Source organism: Callorhinus ursinus, unplaced genomic scaffold (genome assembly GCF_003265705.2).
Source record: "Callorhinus ursinus isolate GAN/ISIS: 27379988/994484 unplaced genomic scaffold, GSC_fseal_2.0 scaffold58, whole genome shotgun sequence".
NCBI lineage: Eukaryota > Metazoa > Chordata > Mammalia > Carnivora > Otariidae > Callorhinus > Callorhinus ursinus.
In genome coordinates, this window is record NW_027397120.1 from 1,207,911 (window position 1) to 1,227,234 (window position 19,324).

Consider the following 19,324-nt stretch of genomic DNA (forward strand, 5'->3'; position numbering starts at 1 on the left):
TCTGCGGCCTGCCCGGGCTCCGGGCCCCCGCGCGGCGCCCTCCCGCCCCGGTGCGCCCACCGCGCCTGCAGCTCCGGGCTCCGCGAGCACCCGGACGCCGAGAGGGGCGGCCCGACCACGCCGCCCGCCGAGCCCACGCGGTCGCCATGGAGACGCCCCTACGGGGTCCCGGAGGCGCCGAGCCGCGCGGGGGGCGCGCAGCCGCGGAGAGCGTGGTGCGCCTGCGCATGCGGACCCTGCCGCGGCCGCCGACTCCCTGCCCGGCGCGTGTCGGCGTCGCCTCTGGCCTCCTGTGCCCGCCGGTGGGTGACGCACGCAGGGACACGTGTGCCTCAGTCCGGAGAGACGCGTGCACGAGGAAGGCCCCTGCGGGCCGCCGGAGCGAGCAGGGCCAGGGCGGGGCGCCCTCCGGGCCGAGCCCCGGCCTCCAGGGCCCGGGAGCCCTCCCAGGGGCCTGAGCTCGCCGTCTGCCCCAGCGGACCCTGGCTGCCCGGGATCGCGGCCGTCACACGGACGCCCACCCACCGCACCCCCCGCCCCTCTCCCAAGGCAGCGTCCTCCCGGCTGCCCGCCAGGTGGCCTTTGGGCGCCCCTCGGTCAGAGTTGCTTCCAGCCGCCAGAGGGGAAATGAGAGCCACACGGGGGGCCAGGGCCAAGCAGGATTCCCTCTGCGGCCGGGCCCTTGACCAAGCGCCGGGGAGAGGAAGGTGGACGCCAGGCAAATGCGGAACCCCTGGGGATGACGTCCTTCGGGGAGCTGTGCGTGGAGGGAGGGCGGCTGGCTGGACGGCCTCTGAAGGCTGTCCCTCTAGGGCTGGTGCTGCAGCCGCTGCGGGTGTGCAGAGCCGGCTGTGGGGAAGGGAAGCTGGAGGGGAGGTGGGGGAGGTGAAGACGAGCTGGAGCCCGCAAGAAAGGACTGGGCCGTGGACCTCCTGCGGAAGAAGTTGGCAGCGTTCATCACAGAACCACCCGCTCGGCTACCCGGAGCTGGAGAAGCCAACAGGCCTTGAGGGGCGGGGAGCAGCTACACGCCTGCCTCCCACGAGGGAGGCGAGCCAGCAGATGTGAGCTATGGCCACACCTGGGGCACCACCCTGACCTGGTGTGAAAACGTTGCTGCAGCTACTCCCCCCCCATACACCAACTCTCACCCCAAATGCCTCTAGTGGCCCAGTTGGGAAACCCTGTGGGAAAGGGAATTGGGGGGGGGGGAGGTGGTAGTTGAGGCTAGACAAGTTGACATACCACAAAGCCACCACAGTACCTGAACTTAAATTGGTGTCACTGTTAGAAATACTGCTCACTGGGCAGGCTGCCCAGAGTATCGCCCCAAGGGCCACTGAAGAGCTTTACACAGACTCCCAAGATAAGGTCCACCTTGTAAAAGATCACTCTCGGTTTCTGCTAGGAGATGGCACACTAGGTCCCTATGACCAACCCCTCCACAAACAAGGGAGTGAAGAATTCCTGAAAGGTGAGCTTTTCCCCAGTGAGCACCTTTCTATCTGGGAGAGGCAGTAGAAAGTTCAGCTACTGAGCAAACAGTAGCTGGTCCCAACAGACCAAAGACCAAAGAGATAAATTGTTCTTCTGAGACCACTACAGAGAGGGAGGGTCTAGCAAACACCCAGACTTTGGGTTGGGGCCCCAAAATGCTGGGCTCTAGGAAGAGTGAACTGGAAAAACACCAAACCTTGTGGGGCCTGAAGCTCAGCTTCGGATCACAGCAGACCCTGATTGCATTAAGGTGACCTGGGGTGCTGGGTGTCTGGCTCCCTGCCAGAAGCAGATGTCAGTCTTTTCTAGAAGGAAAGAAAATACCATCTTAGATCTCAATTTATCTGCATGGTTTTAAAATGGGTAATGTGCATCACACACAAGGCAACATGAACACGTGATCAAATCCCAAGAAGAGCAAGAGAGAACAGAAACTGACCTGTGGATGGTCCAGATAATGAAATCAGCAAGCATGCACTTTAAAATAATTAGGATTAACGTGTTCAAGGAAGCAGTGATACTAGAAATTATAGCAAGGAATCAAATTGGAATTCTGGATACGAAAAATACAATAACAAAAATGGATTGGTTACTAGCAAATTACCTAGAGCTGAAGAGAGTGTTGGTGAAGTGGAAAGTCGGTCGGAAGACAATGTCCATCAACACGCAGGGAGAGAAGTCATCACAGGGGACTCAGTGACCCAGTCTCACGCACTGGGTGAGAACGGGGTGGTCTCTGGTGAACCCAGCACCTGCCTGCCCTTGGAATGTCTCCTGCGCAGAGCAGAGGTTTTGGGAACCTCTGGGCTGAATACTTGTCTATATGGTTACAGGTTCGCCCCAAGAGGGCAGGCGAGAAGTTCAGAGCAGCTTCCCAGGTGCTCCGCGGTGGCAGGACAGGCACAGTATGGGGGCTACAGACATGCCTGTTGGAAAGGGGAGAAACCAAGAGGCTTCTTGGTTGGGTGATTCTTCTGAAAAGTCTTCATTTTGATCTCACTCCTGGGTGATGGTTAACTGCTCTAGAATCCCATGCTGGCAGTTCATTTCTATCAGAATTTTATAGACAGGACTCTCTGGATGCCGTTATTGCTAATGAGAAGTTTGGTGTCCCTCCAACTGCCGTTTTGGTGAAGGAGATCTATCTTTTCTTTCTGTGTCCTTGATGTCCTGAAATTTCACTACAGTAAGTCTAAGTGCGGACTGCATTTCAGTTATGCTGCTTGGCACTTGATGTGCACTTCCTGTCTGAGATCTTCGGTCTTCAATCCTGGACATGGCAGTCATTCTGTCCTCACATGGAATGTTCTCTGTGGTCTGCACCCCGACCTCGATTCCTGGATTCTGGGTCTTTGGGGAGGGACTAGATTGAAGCCACTCCATCTGTTCTTTCCGTGTCCCCAAAGGGTTCTTCTTGTTTTTTACCTGTGCTCCCCACAAGGAAATCTGCCTCCACTGGGGTCCACTTAGAGTCTGTGTCATCTACAGGGATGGGTTTTTTTTTTTAATGATATCATTTCTCGTTTCTAATTTTCTCTGTTGTACTGGTTCTTATTTCATTTTTTTCAAGTTTTTGTTATATAATCTAAGTTTTTGTTGCCATTTTCTCTCTATCCAACATGAGAATCTTAAACATAGTTATTTTAAAGTCTGCTCTATTATTTTAGTTTTCAGGCTGCTGTATTAGTTTCCCTTTCGTCTGGGATGAATTCATCCGCTGACTCTGGATCTTGTTCTCTTTCTTCCTAGAGGAACATGCTTTGGAATTGCAGCTTGCAGGCTCACCCTAAGCAAGGGGTTTGTGTCCCGTTTTCTCTCTCTGCTCACCCCTCCCTGTGTCTCAGCTTGCAGGGCCCCGGGCTCAGCCTTCTGGGGCTCTGTGGCGGTGATGTGTGTTACCCTGGGTGCTCAGGACTGTCGCACAGCCCTCCACTGAGAAGTGCTGATGCAATCACGGAGCCAGCAATGCCCAGGTCCATCCTCTTTGTCATCCTTAGGTAATTGCCGCAGAAGGCTATTTTCTTTCTCAACTTCCTGCCATAGAAGTGGGAGACTTGCCCCAGCTCTGATTCCAGGTGATGCTCTGGGCTGTTGCCCCCCACTTCCTGTGGGCAGTGTTAGACCTTCACTCCTCAGGGACCGCATTTGCAGCCACTTGCCCCTTTCTGGCCCCGGAGCCCCGCAGGTCTGAGGTCTCCATCCTGCAGCCTGTTTTGCATCTCCCTTCCACTTTTGGCGTGTGGAACTATTGGAGTTTTTAATAGTTTTCTTTTGAAAATGATCTGTTGTGGCCATGGGTGGAGGGACTCGTGGGAGGGCCTCTGAGTGAACAACAGTGCCTTCTTTTCCAGAGGAAGTAAATGTTTTTCACACAAAGGACATAAGAGAGTTTTGCTCTGTTTTATTTTTTCCTGTTTAATTCCTTGGTATGAGACTGCTGTAAGTTATGTTTGGTAGACTCCCAACAACTAATGTACTTCCTCATCAAAAGAAAAGCGAAAGAAATTTTTTTTAAAACCTGAAATCTAGGGCGGCTGGGTGGCTCAGTCGTTGGGCATCTGCCTTCGGCTCAGGTCATGATCCCAGGGTCCTGGGATCGAGTCCCACGTTGGGCTCCCTGCTCCGTGGGAAGCCTGCTTCTCCCTCTCCCACTCCCCCTGCTTGTGTTCCTGCTCTCGCTGTCTCTCTCTGTCAAATAAATAAATAAAATCTAAAAAAAAAAACCTGAAATCTATATAGAAAGTTAAAAACAAAATAAGCATTTCTAGGGAAGCTTCACAGATGTCACAATGGTTGGAAATTATTCTTTGGAAGATGTTTGGTGTGCTCCCAAGCTGCTGCCTCCATCTCTGCTCTGCCTGCCGGGCCACTGTGCTGAAATGCACTGGTTGAAATACATCCTTCTTCCTCGGGAAGAAGTAAGGTTGCAAAGGGCAGATGACCTTGGTTTTCACGTGTGCTGCCCGCCCTCTGAGAATGCATGTGGTGCGGGCAACCGGATTGCCTCAGGAAGGCAGGAGGACTGGGGGGCAGACGCTGGTTCTCCAGCATCTTGGGAGGGACGTGTGATGACTCCTTGGAGAGGGTTCCAAGTGAGCCTGGGTGGTAAGCTCAACCTTGAGATTTGGGTGCAAGCTGTGTAGCTCCATAGACCGCCTGTGCCAGCCCCACGGCCTGTAGGTGCCAGTCACCCTTCCTCAGGCTCCTGTGAGTTCAGGCTCTTGGGGATGGGGGGAAACGTAGCGGGGAGAGAGGGCTGGCTCGGCGTGGCCTCCCATCCTCTGCATCGACCCACCCTTAAAATCCAGGCATCTGCAAGGTCCTCAAAGATCCCACTCACCCAAAGCCCTCACAAGAGCAGTGGGACTTTCTGCATGGCTGGGGACAAGGGTTCAAATCCTGGGAGAGCAGAAGCTCTCCACCCCCAACCCATCGTGGGGTGGCGGGCAGTCCTGCCCTTCGGAGCGCCCCCCCAAGTGTCCCGGCCCCTCGCCATCTTCCCAGGCCCGGCCCTCCCTTCTCCCCTGTTCCTTTCTGGGGACGAAGCTGCTTCCTCCAGAGACACTAGGCTTTGAGTCACTTTCTTGTCCCCTGGTGACATCCTTCACTTCCTGCGAGCCCCTCAGTGCAATGAAAATGTGGGTTCTGTGGGACCTTGCTCTTCTGTGGTTGGGGGGCCCCTCGGGGCGTCAGCACGGAGGCCAGGCCCCGGAGCGGCACGTGGGAGCCCAGTCAGGTTTCAGTGAGTGAGCAAATGAGGATGTGTTCCCGTCTTCCCCACGGGCATGTTGTTGCCCCTCCGCGCGCGCAGCGCGTGGGCACATTTCAGAGGGTTCTGTCGAGCAGAGAGAGTGGCAGCGGGACAGATGACGCGGTCCTGACAGAGGGGACGCCACGCAGAGAGCGGGCATCACCAGTGCCCAGAAGGGAGGCAACACACAGGGATGCTTTGCTCTCGGCGTCAGACTAAAGGCTGTTGTTTGCACAGACTGAGCTGAGACGTATTTCCGGGCCAGTGTCTGCTGGGCTCTCATCACCTGGGCATTCATGCCCCGTAGGGTGGGAACAGCTTGTCTTAACCCCGTTTCCTGCTGCTGCCGTGGCCAGAGCCTCAGTGGCCCGCAGCAACGCGCATTTACTCTCTTGCTGCTCTGGAGGGCGGAGGTGTGGATGCGTTTCCCTGGGTGATGTCGGGTGTCTGCAGGGCCCTGGGGAGGATCTGTTTCCCTGTCTTCCCAGCTTCTAGAGGTGCCTGCATCCCTTGGCTCTGCACCCCCAACAGTGTCCTCGCTCCGTTGTCACGTCTCCTGTTCCTGCCCTGGACGGACCCTGTGACGATGTTGGCCGTAACTCAGGATGGCCTCGCCCTCTCAACATCTTTAGCTCAGCCACGTGTTCAACACCCCTTCTGTCCTGTACATACCGTGTTCACAGGTTTTAGGGGTTAGGATGTGGATGTCTTTGGGGGCCGTCATGCTGTCTCCACAGCGGGCACACCTCCTGGAAAGGAACGGCCTTCACTGAGAAGTGCAGCGATCAGCTGATGTGGTGGCCAACAGCCTGTGGCTGTGGGTATTGGCGGCACCAAGGATGAAGCCCCAGGCCAGCCACATGATCCACACAATCAGGAGAAGTCCGGGATGGAGAAAGCATGCAGCCAGGGGCAGCTGCCACACCACTCACGACACCTGGCCCATCTCCAGACCTCAGCCTGGATTTGCACCCAGAACGTGTGGATTCGTGGAGAACCGAGGAAGAGGGAGGCCCCTCCCCGCACAGGTGGTGACCCCTGGTGCTTCCCCAGGGCGCTGTGGCCATGTGCACTGGGCTGTTTCGGGGGCTGCTGGACACAGGCGGGGCTGTCCAACCCAAAGGCCTGAGGTGTCACCACGGCCACCTGTTTGAGCAGAGCGTGTAGAGATCAGGTAATAAATACGTCCTGGTCCAGGTGTGGCTTGTGGTGGGCACACTGGGTCCACGGACCACCGAGCAGGGCCATTCTCCAAGCTCCTGAGTAGGTCGCTGGAGTGGACATGTGCCAGTCAGCCTCGCTCCTCTCCTAACTACACCATCTTCTGTACCTCACGCTGGGGTCTCGCTGACTGTGCGGCGAGAGCCAGTTCTTGGAGATGGCAAAAGACCGGCCTGGGAGTTGCCTTTCGAACGGTACTAAGCCATCCGAAGGCCTCCTCCGAGCCCCTCCTCCGTCCAGCATGGACCGTCCAGCAGACAGTTACCAGGCAGCGACCAGGCACCGGACAACCAGGGACCACCGCCACTCTAGCCCAGAGCCCACCACAACTATCCCATCCATTCACTCCTAGGCCTGTTCAGCTGCTCACCTGTTCCTTCCCTGGAAACCACACTGCACACTCGTGTCGCCCCTCTGCCTCCAGGCCGACCCGGGTGCTCCCGCACAGCCTGCGGGGTGTGCCCCACCCCCCGCTTCTCCGGAACCCTGTGTCCACAGATACCTGTCCCTTCACAGTGGTCATTTCCACGTCTGCATGTCTTACCAAGCCTGCCCAAAACAAGTCCCGGCTACATTTTGAAACAACTCCCTTAGCTTCTTGGCCTGTGGGTTAAGGACCGTCCCAGCAAGAAGGTCCAGTGGGGGCCTCTGAGGCTGCCCCTCCACCAGCCAGGACCCCGTCCCAAGGGCATGGCAGAGACAGCACTGCCCTTAGACCTAAACGATGAGGGAAGGCGTCCCCACCCCCCCTCCGGGAGACGCTCAGCCATAATGGTGGACATTTTTGGTGGTCAGAGCTTGGGCTGGGGGGCTGAGGGAGGAGGAGCCCCTCCCTCTAGTGAGTGGAGGCTAGGGACCCTGCCAAACACCCTTTGATGCATGGGACGACCCCCCACAAACAGAGAATTATCTGGCACCACAGGGTCAAGAGTGGTGAGCTGGAGAAACTCTGGATCAGACGATACATTTCGGATAATCTCCCAGAAATTAAGGCAATACCAAAAAGAGATGGAAAATCCGAGGGAACATGCTTGAACACTATAGGATCAATCCAAGGTTTTCACAATTCAAATCAGAAAGACAAGAGTGAAATCAGAAGGGAAGTGATAATCTATGAAGTAATTTTTAAATTTTTCCAGAGTTGAAGGACATGTTCCTTGAGCAGAAGGCTCCACGGGGGATCTAGCGCCAAGAAAGACGAGGGACCCTCAGCACGGCACAGGTTGTGATGTTTGAAAACACTGCTTTCAAAGAGAAAAGTCTACAAGACTCGAGAGAGTAAAACAGCCTGCAACAGTTCAGCTACAGAGGATCAGGAGTCTTTGCTTTTCTCAACGGCAGGCAGCCCTTCGGGACAGCGGTGAAAGCCGATGCCGGGATCCCAGGTGTGCACCTGGAATAGGGGCCAGCCAATGCAGACACAGAGCGCCGTCCACCAAACCAGGGGGAGCCACCGAGATGACCCAGGGGACACGGGGAGTGTCCGAGATGACAACAAAGGGCAGCCCGGCCCAGTGGGAGAAGACGTGTGGAGAGGGGGACGCCTCTGCCATGACCAGCTGGGGCTGAGAGATGCCTGTGGTGGCCCAGGTGGTCGAAATGGCACCTCGAGGCCATCACACGGGGTGGGAAGAGTTCCCACGAGGCTTGAAGAAAACCAAGCAACTGAAGAAATCACTATTTATTTCAAGAAGGACAAAAAGTGGGGAAGGAAACGGTACACAGAGTGAGAGGATGGTCAGCCTTAGGGGCAGCCCTTGGGCTGGACGAGGGGGTCCCCTCCTGCCCTGGGCGCCGGGCTGGGGAGGCTCTGAGCTCCACAGACACAGAACCACCCCAGGGTCCTTGGGTTCATAGAATACTCTTTGAAAGCTAGTAACTGATGGAGTGTGTTCAGGAGAGGGTGCACCAGCTGGCCGGCCCCCAGGCCAAAGAGAGCAGGGCTGTGGGGCATGAGTGTTTGAGGGGAGAGGAGAGACCCCAGCTTCTACCTGGGAGACTGCAGAAAGGCCAGAGGTGGCCGCCATGGGTGGCTCCAAATCGTTGCAGGCTCCGGCTTCCCCAGTCACTCCCTCCCCTGCTGGGGTGGTGTGTCCTGGGAAGAGCTCCGAAGTCCCAGGGCTCCTTGGATGCAAGAAGGTTCTGTTTCCTGTGCTGACGTGGTTACACAGCTGTGTGCACTTTGTGAAAAGCCGAGCTGCACCCCTGCAACCTACACGGTTTTCCGAATGCCTGCTACATGTTGATAGAAGAGTTTATTCTACAGGCATTCTCAGAGGAGAATATGGGTGAATTTTATGTTGTTCTTAGGCTGAGAAAGGATTTCTTAAATGAAATATAGAAGCACTAACCACAAAAGCAAATGTTGATAAATGCACTACATTAGAAGTACTCTTGCTTATCAAAAAGACACCATAGGGAAAATTAAAAGCTGAGCCAAAAGCAAGGAAGATATTGGCAATTCTTATTTTCAGTAGATTAGTATGCAGAATACATAAAGAACTCCTATAATTCAATTTAAAAAGATAAAAACAATAGGTTTAATTGGATTAATAGGCAAAAGATAGGCACCGACAACTCACAGTGGAGGGGAAACGAATGGCCAGTGAAGTGCTCACTGTGATCAGCAGGGAGACACTTCATCCCGAGCAACATAGCGTTCAGTTGCCAGGAAAGAAGGAAGCCCCAGGTCCTGCCGCTGTGGGCTGTGCATCCGTTCGTTGGGAGCCCCTAGGGAAGCGTCTGCACCCCGGGTGGGGCCGAGTCCACCTGCGGCGACCCCGCTGCTCACCCGGAGGCCCCAGGGAAGCACACAGAGAGCACACGTGGGCAGAGTCGCTCGTGGCAGCCCTTCTCCGCTTCGGCAAAGCCTGGAAAGGACCCCAAGCCCAGGACAAGGGAAAGCCATGAAACGAATGAACAGGCGCTTCTCACAACAACAGGGATGAATCCTACCAATAGCTTTTGACAGAAAGAAGCAAATTGCAAGAGACCTCATGCAGTAGGAAATGTTTCTCACTCCAGCAACCTTAGATGACAAGGTGCAAGCGAGAATATGAGGAAATTCTAAGAAGGGGGAAATCAAGGGGTGGGCTGGCCCACAGCCCAGGCTGGGGCGGGAGGCAGGAGACGGGGGTGCACGCGGGGGTGTCACAGGCTGAGTTGTGGCTCCCTGAAATTCATTCCTGGACGTCCTGACCCCAGTGCCTCAGAGGGTGACAGTATTTGGAGATGGATCTTTGAAGCGGTGACGAAGGTCACATGAGGTCACTAGGGTGGGCCCTAATCCATTCTGACGGGCGTCCTTATGAGAAGGGGAGGCGAGGACCCAGTCACGGAGGGACGGCCCTGTGTGGCCATGGGGACGGGACGGCTGCCCACACCCGGAGAGCTGGGGAGAGCGGCGCCCCTCCCCGCGCGGTATTTGTTGCCATAGCTTCAGGAAGCTGGTGGGGGGGCAGGTGCCGGAGCGTCGACGGGTGGGGGTGCTGGTGGCAGGTGGCGGCTCACGGGGGCTTCAGGGTTTGCACTTCAGAGCTTTTGGAGGTTCCGCGTGTCATGTTGTTGCAGAGCAAGGAAGAACTGCAGTGGCAAGCATATGCTGTCCGCGTGTCATGCTGTTGCAGAGCAAGGAAGAACTGCAGTGGCAAGCATATGCTGTCCAGCTGCTGGGGGGTCTGGGAGTCCTGCCCCGTCCCTGCTCATGCCAGGGCCCGGGCAGGTCCTTTCGAGATGTCACTCCCGAGCCCCTGTCACTCATCTGTAAAACGGGGTGGTCGTGAAAGCTACGCTGTAGGGTGGCCGCGAGTCTGAGTGGAGCTTGCAGTGAGACCCCAGCCCGGTGCTCGACTGGAAGCTGCTGGGAGGGGGGGCGTTACCCTGATTTCACATGGGAGAAACTAAGACACAGGGGGGTGCCCAAGGGCTGGAGACGGCCCCCAGGGGCGTGAAGGACCTGGATTCACACCCAGCTCTGGACCACCTCCCTCCTTCCGGGTGCATCTAAGGGGAACATAAAACAGTGGGATCCCCTCCCGCAGCAAGACTCTAAAACAGAAGTGATTTCTCCACAGGGGCCTTTCTGGGTCCCTAGAAGCAGCAAGCTCATGCTCTGAGGAGGGCCCCACCAATAACCACGCTGCCGCCGGCCCCTGGCCCGGGGCCGGCACCCACGGAGCACCGAGGTGCTCTGCTCCCGCTCGCGGGAGGCTGGGCAATGTCACGGCGACCCTTGACTCCATCCCCTCCAACCCCAGCAGGTGCCCGGGGCCTGGGCCAGATCTGAGCTGAGCGCCCGCACTGACCCAGCCTCTCGGCTGCAGGGCCTGGCACCTTCCCAGCAGTGCTGGCTGGCCCCTGCAGAGGCTGACCAACAGCCCTGACCTGGGGAGCGTGGCAGTGCCACCGCTCCCAGGGAGGTGACAGTGGCACACATCCCCGTGTGGATGAGCTGAGGCTCCCGTGCCAGTGTGTGCCAGGGCAGGCGGCTTTTCCCTGACCGACCAGACGATACATTCCCAATGCCTGGAGAAGCCTGACTTCTGCTGCAAAGCTTGCGTCTACTCCGTAGCTTCAAAACCAGATGCGGTAGCCAGGGTGTTAACAAGCCCGCATCGACGCAGATGAACAAAACTTCTCAAAATTTTACAGAGAAAGGAGGAGTTTTATCGGAGCCCAAGTGAGGACAGCTGCCTGGATTGCACGTCTTCAACAAGGAGAGAGTGCCCTGGGGAAGGGACGTTTGGAGCAGGGTTGTGTATGTTTTTACATGAAGAGTTACAAATCATCACAACGAAGGACCTTCAAGAAACTTACAGACTTTATCTTCTGTTTGTAGCATGTGCGAGGCTGTGTGACTTGAATCTCATGGAAACCAGGGAGGATTTCTCGCTTATCCGTCTGTCTGGAATGCTCCTTTGGGGGTATGTTTTTAACAAAGCGGATGTGCACAGGGTCCTGGGGCAGAAATAGAGCCATGCTTTGAGGTCTGGCGAGTCATTCTGACCTTGGTAAATGTCAGTGTGTAGCTTCCCTGGGAGCCCAGGAGCAGGGCCCACAAAAAGTTGAAACTGTCCTTTATTTTTTCACCTGTTTTGAAGAGAGGTTTGAGGACAATGCAGGTAAGTGGCCCTTTTCCCTCAAGATTTCAGAGCTATTTGTAGGGAACTGCATCAGAAGTTGGGCGGGGGATGCTCCCCCAGATCGGTCCTCCCTGCGTGGTCCTCATGCCTCTTCCTCAACAAGCCCCTGGGGCAGATCCTGAGGTTGAGTTTTACTTAGAGGTGGCGCTGGGTACCTCCAAGAGGACAGTGGCCACGGAGGATGGCTTGATGTCACAGCATCTGGGTAGAGACAGACAGTGGCCTGGCCCACTGGAGTCCAGCTGACAGAGGCCACCAGCTCCGGGCTCAGAGGGAAGCGTGGGCTGGTGATGGCCACTCATCCACCTGCCCCAGGGTGACGGAACCCCCGGTGGAATTGTCAGATATAAAGATCTCTGAGTCCCGCGTACGTGCAAGAGACAAGATGTGGACACGTGAGTTTGGGTGTTTGCCTGTGGGTGGGCAGCCCAGGAAGGAGTGACGGGACGGGGTGACGCCTCAGCCCCTGACAAGCCCGTGTGATGTTGCGTGGGGCCCGTTTGCAGGAATTCCCGGGAGGACACAGGCTCTGCCTTCCAGGAGGCCTGTGTTTGCCTGCTTCACCACACATGTCTGGGACACGCCATGAGCCGGGTCTGGGGCCCAGGACTGAGGGTTCAGGGTGCTCCCGTGTGAGGGTCAGTGTGAGCCACAGATGGCCCACAGCAGCCAGGCGGAGGGGGACTGAGGCCACGGGCAGGAAGCTTCCTCTGTGCTCTTGTGTTGTTAGCAGGGGTCGAGTAGTTCAGAATAAACGAGACAGATCTAATTCGGGGCCAGGGGATTTTTTAAATGGGATTTTTAAAAAAGCAGAAAGAGAAAATGTCAGATAGATAGAGTGCCCACTCGCCTCGCAACAAGGCAGTTTGAAGCTGTTTCTGCCACGTGGGTGTGCTTGCCTGCTGCACGCCCTGGTTGTTACGCATGAGGAGCCTGGAGGTCAGGGAGGTTAAGGACTCGCCAGGGCCACGGAGCTCCCCGGGAGCGCCCCGGACTGTCTCCCATCATCAGTCACCAGAGCACTGAGGTCCCAACAATGCAGGCTATTTTTAAAACGTGGAAAAGGAAAAGGAAAGGACAAGAAATTCATCCAGTCCCGGAGGACGAGAACGCATGGGTTCTACAGCAAGCACAAGCGGCCCATGGCCCCCATTAGTCGGTAACCTGACTGCCAGGCCACATGGAGACCGTGTGGTGGGCAGTTGCAGCCTGTCATGTTGTGGTTCTGGCTTGGGCAGGCCCATCCAATCCTCAGCGCCTGGGACACAAGCTTGAGAGTGCGTGGCCGCTCAGACGGCCGTGGACCAGGGCTGTCCCGTGCTGTGGCGCTCAGCGGTCGCCAGCCTGCCCCGTGGGGCCACAGGTGCCTGGGACAACCGGCCCCTCCCCCCCCCACTTGTCCCACGTTTCCAGCCGGCCAGCACCCCCAGCCCTTCTCACCTGGCGCCGCGCATATGCTGTTCCTTGTCGGGGAACACCTCCGACCTCCCCCACCACGTGAGCAGATGGAATGTGGGCAGAGTCGACCGCTTGCTCCCTCATATTCCTGTGGGAAACACACGAGTGGCCTTCTGGTCCCAGGAGAATAGAGGCCAGCAGGACAGACCTGCCCTGAATCCGTGGCCCAGAGCCAAGCCTGGTAAGATCTGCCAAACAATAGCCATCCCAGAGATACATGAGTTGGAGGCAAATTCTTGGTGGCAAAGCTAAGTTTGGGGGTGGTTTGTGACGCAGAATTATCATGGGAACAGCCAGCTGGTACACGGTCATTTCTTCCCTCTACTAGCCCTCGGGGACCATGTCCAAATGGCCCTAGGCCAGCTCTGTCTGGGGAGCAGCTCCATCCAGCGTGGACCTCTGCCCTACCCAAGAAGCCACTTCACCCTCCCCCTTGTCTGCAGTCTCTTAAAACATGCCTGTTGAGGTACCACGGGCCAGTTTGGCAGTAAGTCAATTATACTTTCATAAAAATGGAAAGATAACAACCAGAAACCAAAAGACTCCTGATGGCAGCCCATTGAACAGACACAACTCAATGATTTTTTGAAAATTTATAGGGTTGTGGGACCGGCACCACATTCCATCTTCACATTCTGGTTTTTTAATGGCTCCAGCTTTTGGTGTCACATCTGATAGTTCTTTGCCTCACACAAAGTCATGTCGGTTTCCCCGTGGAAATTCCATGGTGTCAGCTGTTACACTGAGACCTCTGATCCATTCTGAGTTAGGATTCTTGGAGAGGTCTGAGTTTATTGTTCTCATATGGATGTTCAGTTTTCTCAGCAAATGCAGTTTTCTTTGTGGGAATGTTTTTAGTTATAAATTCAGTTTTGTGCACACGTATGGGCCTATTCATGTTCTCTCTTCTATCAATCTTGACAAATTGCATTTTTAAAGGACCTCTCCATTTTATTTGAGTTGTGAATTTATGGCACAAAATTTCTGCAATATTCCATGATTGTTCTTTTTTATTATTTTGGGTTTTTTTAAGATTTTATTTATTTGAGAGAGAGCGAGAGTGAGAGAGAGAGCGCACAGAAGCAGGGGGAGTGGGAGAGGGAGAGCTCCCTCTCTGCTGAGCAGGGAGCCCGATGGGGGGCTCGATCCCAGGACCCTGAGATCATGACCTGAGCTGAAGGCAGACGCCTCACTGACTGAGCCCTCCAGGCGCCCCATCCTGATTATTCTTTTAATCTCATTAGGCTCTATAGTGGTAACCCCCTTTTCCATTTCTGATATGGCCATTTTTTTGCTCTTTTTTTCTTATTCAATAATGCTAGGGTTTTATCGATTTTATTGATTGTTTTCAAAGGAACAATGATTTGCTTTGTTGATTTTTTTCTCCCACTTATTATGATTAAGTTGTTTCATAGATTTCTGCTCTAATGTCTTTTCCTTCCTTCTACTCACACTGAATTTAAATTACTCTTCCTTTTTTAGCCCCTTAAGGTAGAACTTAGATCATTGATTTTAAACTTATCTGATTTTTTCTTATAAGCATTTAAAAATAGCTGTATCCCCCAAACTTTGTTACGTTGGTTTTCATAGTCATTCAGTTTTATTTTTTTTTGTTTTTTTAAAGATTTTATTTATTTATTTGAGACAGAGAGAATGAGAAAGAGAGAGCACATGAGAGGGGGGAGGGTCAGAGGGAGAAGCAGACTCCCCGCTGAGCGGGGAGCCCGATGCGGGACTCGATCCAGGGACTCCAGGATCATGACCTGAGCCGAAGGCAGTCGCTTAACCGACTGAGCCACCCAGGCGCCCCCATAGTCATTCAGTTTTAAATATGCCCTAATCTCCTTTGTGATTTATTGTTTGGTCTGTGGATTATTTCAAGTTCGTTGCTTAATTTCCAAATGTGCATAGACCTTTAGGACATCTGTTATCACTGATGTCTTATTTAACTTGTTGTCTTCAGACAATATATTCTGTATGGTTTCAAAACTTTGAAATTTACTGAAACTTTTTCTTTTAGTCCTGGGATAAGGCTTATCTCCATGGATAGCCCTTGCACATTTGAAAGTGATATAAACTCTGCAGAGGATTTTATAGTATTCTCTAGATGCCGGTTAGGGCAAGGTGGATAATGGTTTTCCCCAAACTTCTGCATCCTTAGTAATTTTACATGTGTGTGTGCTTATTCTATCAGTTACTAAGAAAGGGAGATTTAAGCATCCTACCACAATTGGGGTTTGTCTGGTTTTTTCTTGGGCTGTCGTACAAGTCAGGGTTTTCCAGAAAAACAGAACCAATAGGATCTATAGAGATATATAGAGATATATATAGAAATTGGGTCCTGTAGTTATGGAGGCTGAGAAGCACCAGGATCTACCAACCGCAAGCCAGAGAACCAGGGGAGCTGAGGGCTAACTCCCAGTCTGAAGGCTAAAGGCCTGATAACCAGGGAAGGGGCTATGGGGCTATGTGGGTGGCAGAGGGTAGCTGGTGTAAGTCCCAGCGTCTGAAGGCCAGAGAGCCAGGACCTCCATCCAATGTCTGAGAACAGGAAAAGGTGGACAGCCTAGCTCTAGAAGAGAGAGAATTCAGGTCCCCAACAGATTAGATGATGCACACCCACTTGGGGGAAAGATAGTCTGCCTTGTTCAGTCTACCAATTCAAATATTAGTCTCTTCCAGAATCACCTTCAACAGACACACCAAGAAATAATGTTTTGCCATCTGTCTGGGCTTCCCATAGCCCAGACGGGTCAACACATAAAATGAACCATCACACGAGTCTATGCCTTGTCAACTTGGCACCATATGCACCTCCTTAAACTATGCTTAACCTCCAAACAAAGACATAATGAGATCATAACTCCACCTAACATGACTATCCTACATACATCACAAAATGCGCTAAACCCTTCCCCTGTGGGCAATGACAGCAGGGCACTTAACCACCATGAGCAAGGTGGGCATGCTGACCATGATGGAGGGCAGAGGCAAAGCAGCAATCAGAGTGGTCTGACCTGAGCAGCCCTGTGGCGTTGGCTGGTTTCTGGCGTCTTCCAGTGGAATAGATAGGAAGCCAAGTTCTTACTTGATCTGTGCTGTCAGAGAAGCTCCAGGTCAAGTGAACAGAAGTCTAGCCTGAATCACAAAAATAGGAGCCATGGCTACTCAACAGTTTCCAGACTAGAGCCAGTGTAGACACCCAGAGCCCCCTGAATGGAGAGGTCCCCTTGAAGAAGAGCTCCAGGACACTACCAGGAATGTATATGTTACTCTTTCTCCCAGATTTCTCCAAAGATACTGGTGGCCTTTGACCAGGGGAGCTGAGCACTGGGGGGAAGGAAGTCATCAGACATCTTGGGACTCCTGGACCCTGGCTCTGAATGGACGACAATCCTAGGAGACCCAGAACCTCACGGGGGCCCACCAGTCAGAGTGGGAGCTTATGGAGGTCAGTTAATCAGTGGCGTTTTATCTATTTATTTTTTTAAAGATTTATTTATTTTTAGAGAGAGTGTGTGTGTGTGCATGCAAGCAGGGGGAGGGGCAAAGGGAGAGAGAATCTCCAGCTGACTCCCCCGCTGAGCAGGGAGCCCGATGTGGGGCTCGATCCCAGGACCCTGAGATCATGACCTGAGCTGAAATCAAGAGCCAGACGCTTACCCAGCTGAGCCAGGCACCCTCATCAGTGGAGTTTTAGGTCGGGCCTGCTCCAGAAGGCACCCTGTGGTCGTGTCCCCAGTTTCAGGGGTGCAACTGGAATAAACATACAGAACAGCTGGTGGCACCCCCACCTTGCTGCCCAGACCTGTGCAGTGAGGGGAAGACTGAGGGGGGCCATAAGAACTTCATCTTCCTCAGAACATAGTGCGCCAGAAGCAGCCCTGCCCTCCTGGAGGGGCTGCAGAGATCAGGGCCACCAGGTGGTGATCTTCTCCACGTCCCTCCCTGCTGAACTCACCTGTCTGGCCTACGTCTTGGAAAATGGTCGTACATTATCATGAGCGTAGCTGGGTGGTGACTCCATTGCAGCTGCTGTACCCGGTGTGGATGTGTTGCTTGATCAAATCAGCACGCCCCCTTGGCTGGCATGCTGTTGACTTGCAAAACGCCCTTCTGTCCACCGCCATCAGTGATGCCCTGGAAGCAGCTGCTTTCAGGCAGTACACCCTCACTGTGTGGCTTCAGGGGCCCGTCCCTCTCCAGCCAGTTGTCGTAACTCTGTTTGCCGAGAGCTTGAGCGCCTTTCCCTTCCACAAGATCTCACACTGGTCCATTAACACTGATGACACGATGCTGCTTGGACCCAGGGAGCCCAAGGTACGAATACTCTGCACTTGTTGATGTTCACGTGTCGGAAGGTGGGAGGTAAATCGGACTAAAATTCAACGGCCTTCTACCTCAGTGGTATTTCTAGGTGCCAGTGGTGTGGGGCATGCCAAGATATCCCATCTAAGGGGAAGGTACGTTGCTCCATTTGACCCTTTCCACAACCAGAAAGAAGCACGATGCCTAATTTTAGTTCCAGGTGTGCATCACAGTGATTTGATACTTTCATACATGACGAAATGATCCCCATGATGGGTCTAGTTACTGTCTGTCCTCATACGAAGTTATTACAATTACAGTATGACTGTCTACATTCACCATGCTGCACCTTACATCCCCATGACTTACTTATTCTATAGCTGGAAGTTTGTACCTCTTAATCCCCCCTCTGCCCAACGGTAACCAAGTTTGTTTCCTGTATCTGTGTGCTTCTTTTGTTTGTTCACTTGTTTTGTTTTTTAGATTCCACATATGAGTGGAACCATATGGTATCTTTCTTCCTCTGGCTGACTTATTTCTTTTAGGGTTATACCCTCTAGGTCCATCCATGTTGTCACAAATGGCCAGATTTTGTTCTTTTTTATGGCTGAGTAGTACTCCATTGTGTATATACACATCTTCTTTGTCCATTCATCCCTCGATGGACACTCGGGCGGCGGCTTCCACATCTTGGTTGCTGCAAATAATGCTGCAGGGAACATAGGGGTGCATGTATCTCTCCGAACTGGTGTTTTCCTTTTTTAAAAAAACACAGAAGTGGAATGGAACCTCCATAGTGTTTTCCATAGTAGCCACACCAATCAATTTTAAAGATAAGAGTTCCAAGTAGTAGGATTTCCATTTACCTTGAACAACTTCCTTTTTAATTTGTTATGGGGCTCTCCTGCTGGTGACAAATTCTCTCTGTTGTTTGTTTCTCTCAAAATGCCTTTTTTAGCCTTTATTTTTGAAGAATATTCTTCGATATAGAATTCTATGTTGGAGTTTCTTCCTTTCAGCCAAGTTAAGATGTTGCTCCATTGTCTTCTGGACTTCATGTCTCCTGTTGAGAAGTTGGCTGCCATTTTCCACTTTACAAGAACCCACTTTATTCCAATTTTTCCACATACATCACTGATAATTTCTATTGACCTGTCTACATGTTTACTGATTCTTTTAATATTTCCAATAGAATAGTATGGCTGTTGAAAACAATTTAAATCTCAGATGTTGTATCTTTCAAGTCTAGACTTTCCATTTCTCACCTGAGATTACCTGTCTCCTCACGCATACTGTCCATCTTTTTCCTGTGAATTCTCTAACGTAGTTAGTTTTCCTCCAGCAAACATAGAATGTCCAGCTACACTGTCAAGCCCATTTCTAGGGACTCTGTGGTCAACCAAGTGAGTGTTGCCATCGATCCCTGTGGGGCAGGTTTCTGATTGCATCTCTGTCCTGGTTGTGGTGGCTTAGCCCCCGGGAGCTACCAGCTGACTCCACCCCCGGTCTCACTGTTACTGCTGAGACCCGAGAGCCCAAGTCCATGGCAGCACCCACACGGCCATCTCCAGTCCTCAGAGGACAGACACACGGAGCTCCCTGGGGGCCGGAGAACAGCTAACCCCAACGTTAGGGGATGAAGGGAGTGAGGAGGTGTCCTCACCAAGGAGGGAGGGCAGGGTTGGGGTCAGTCCACTCCGCCTGCCTGTCTTCCTGAGCCTTTAACCTCCTTCTTTAGGCCATGCTTCTCAAACTTTAATGTGAAAACATTTACATTTAAAAGGCCTATTTTTAAAGTGTATACTCTGACTCAGCAGGTTTGGAGTCGGGCCTGAGACTCTCCATTTCTAGAACACTCCAAGGGGCCACTGCTGTTGTCCTTGCAGTACATGCCGAGGAGTGAGGACGCGCAGAAGGCCAGGGAAGTTCAGTCTCATCAACTGCCCCC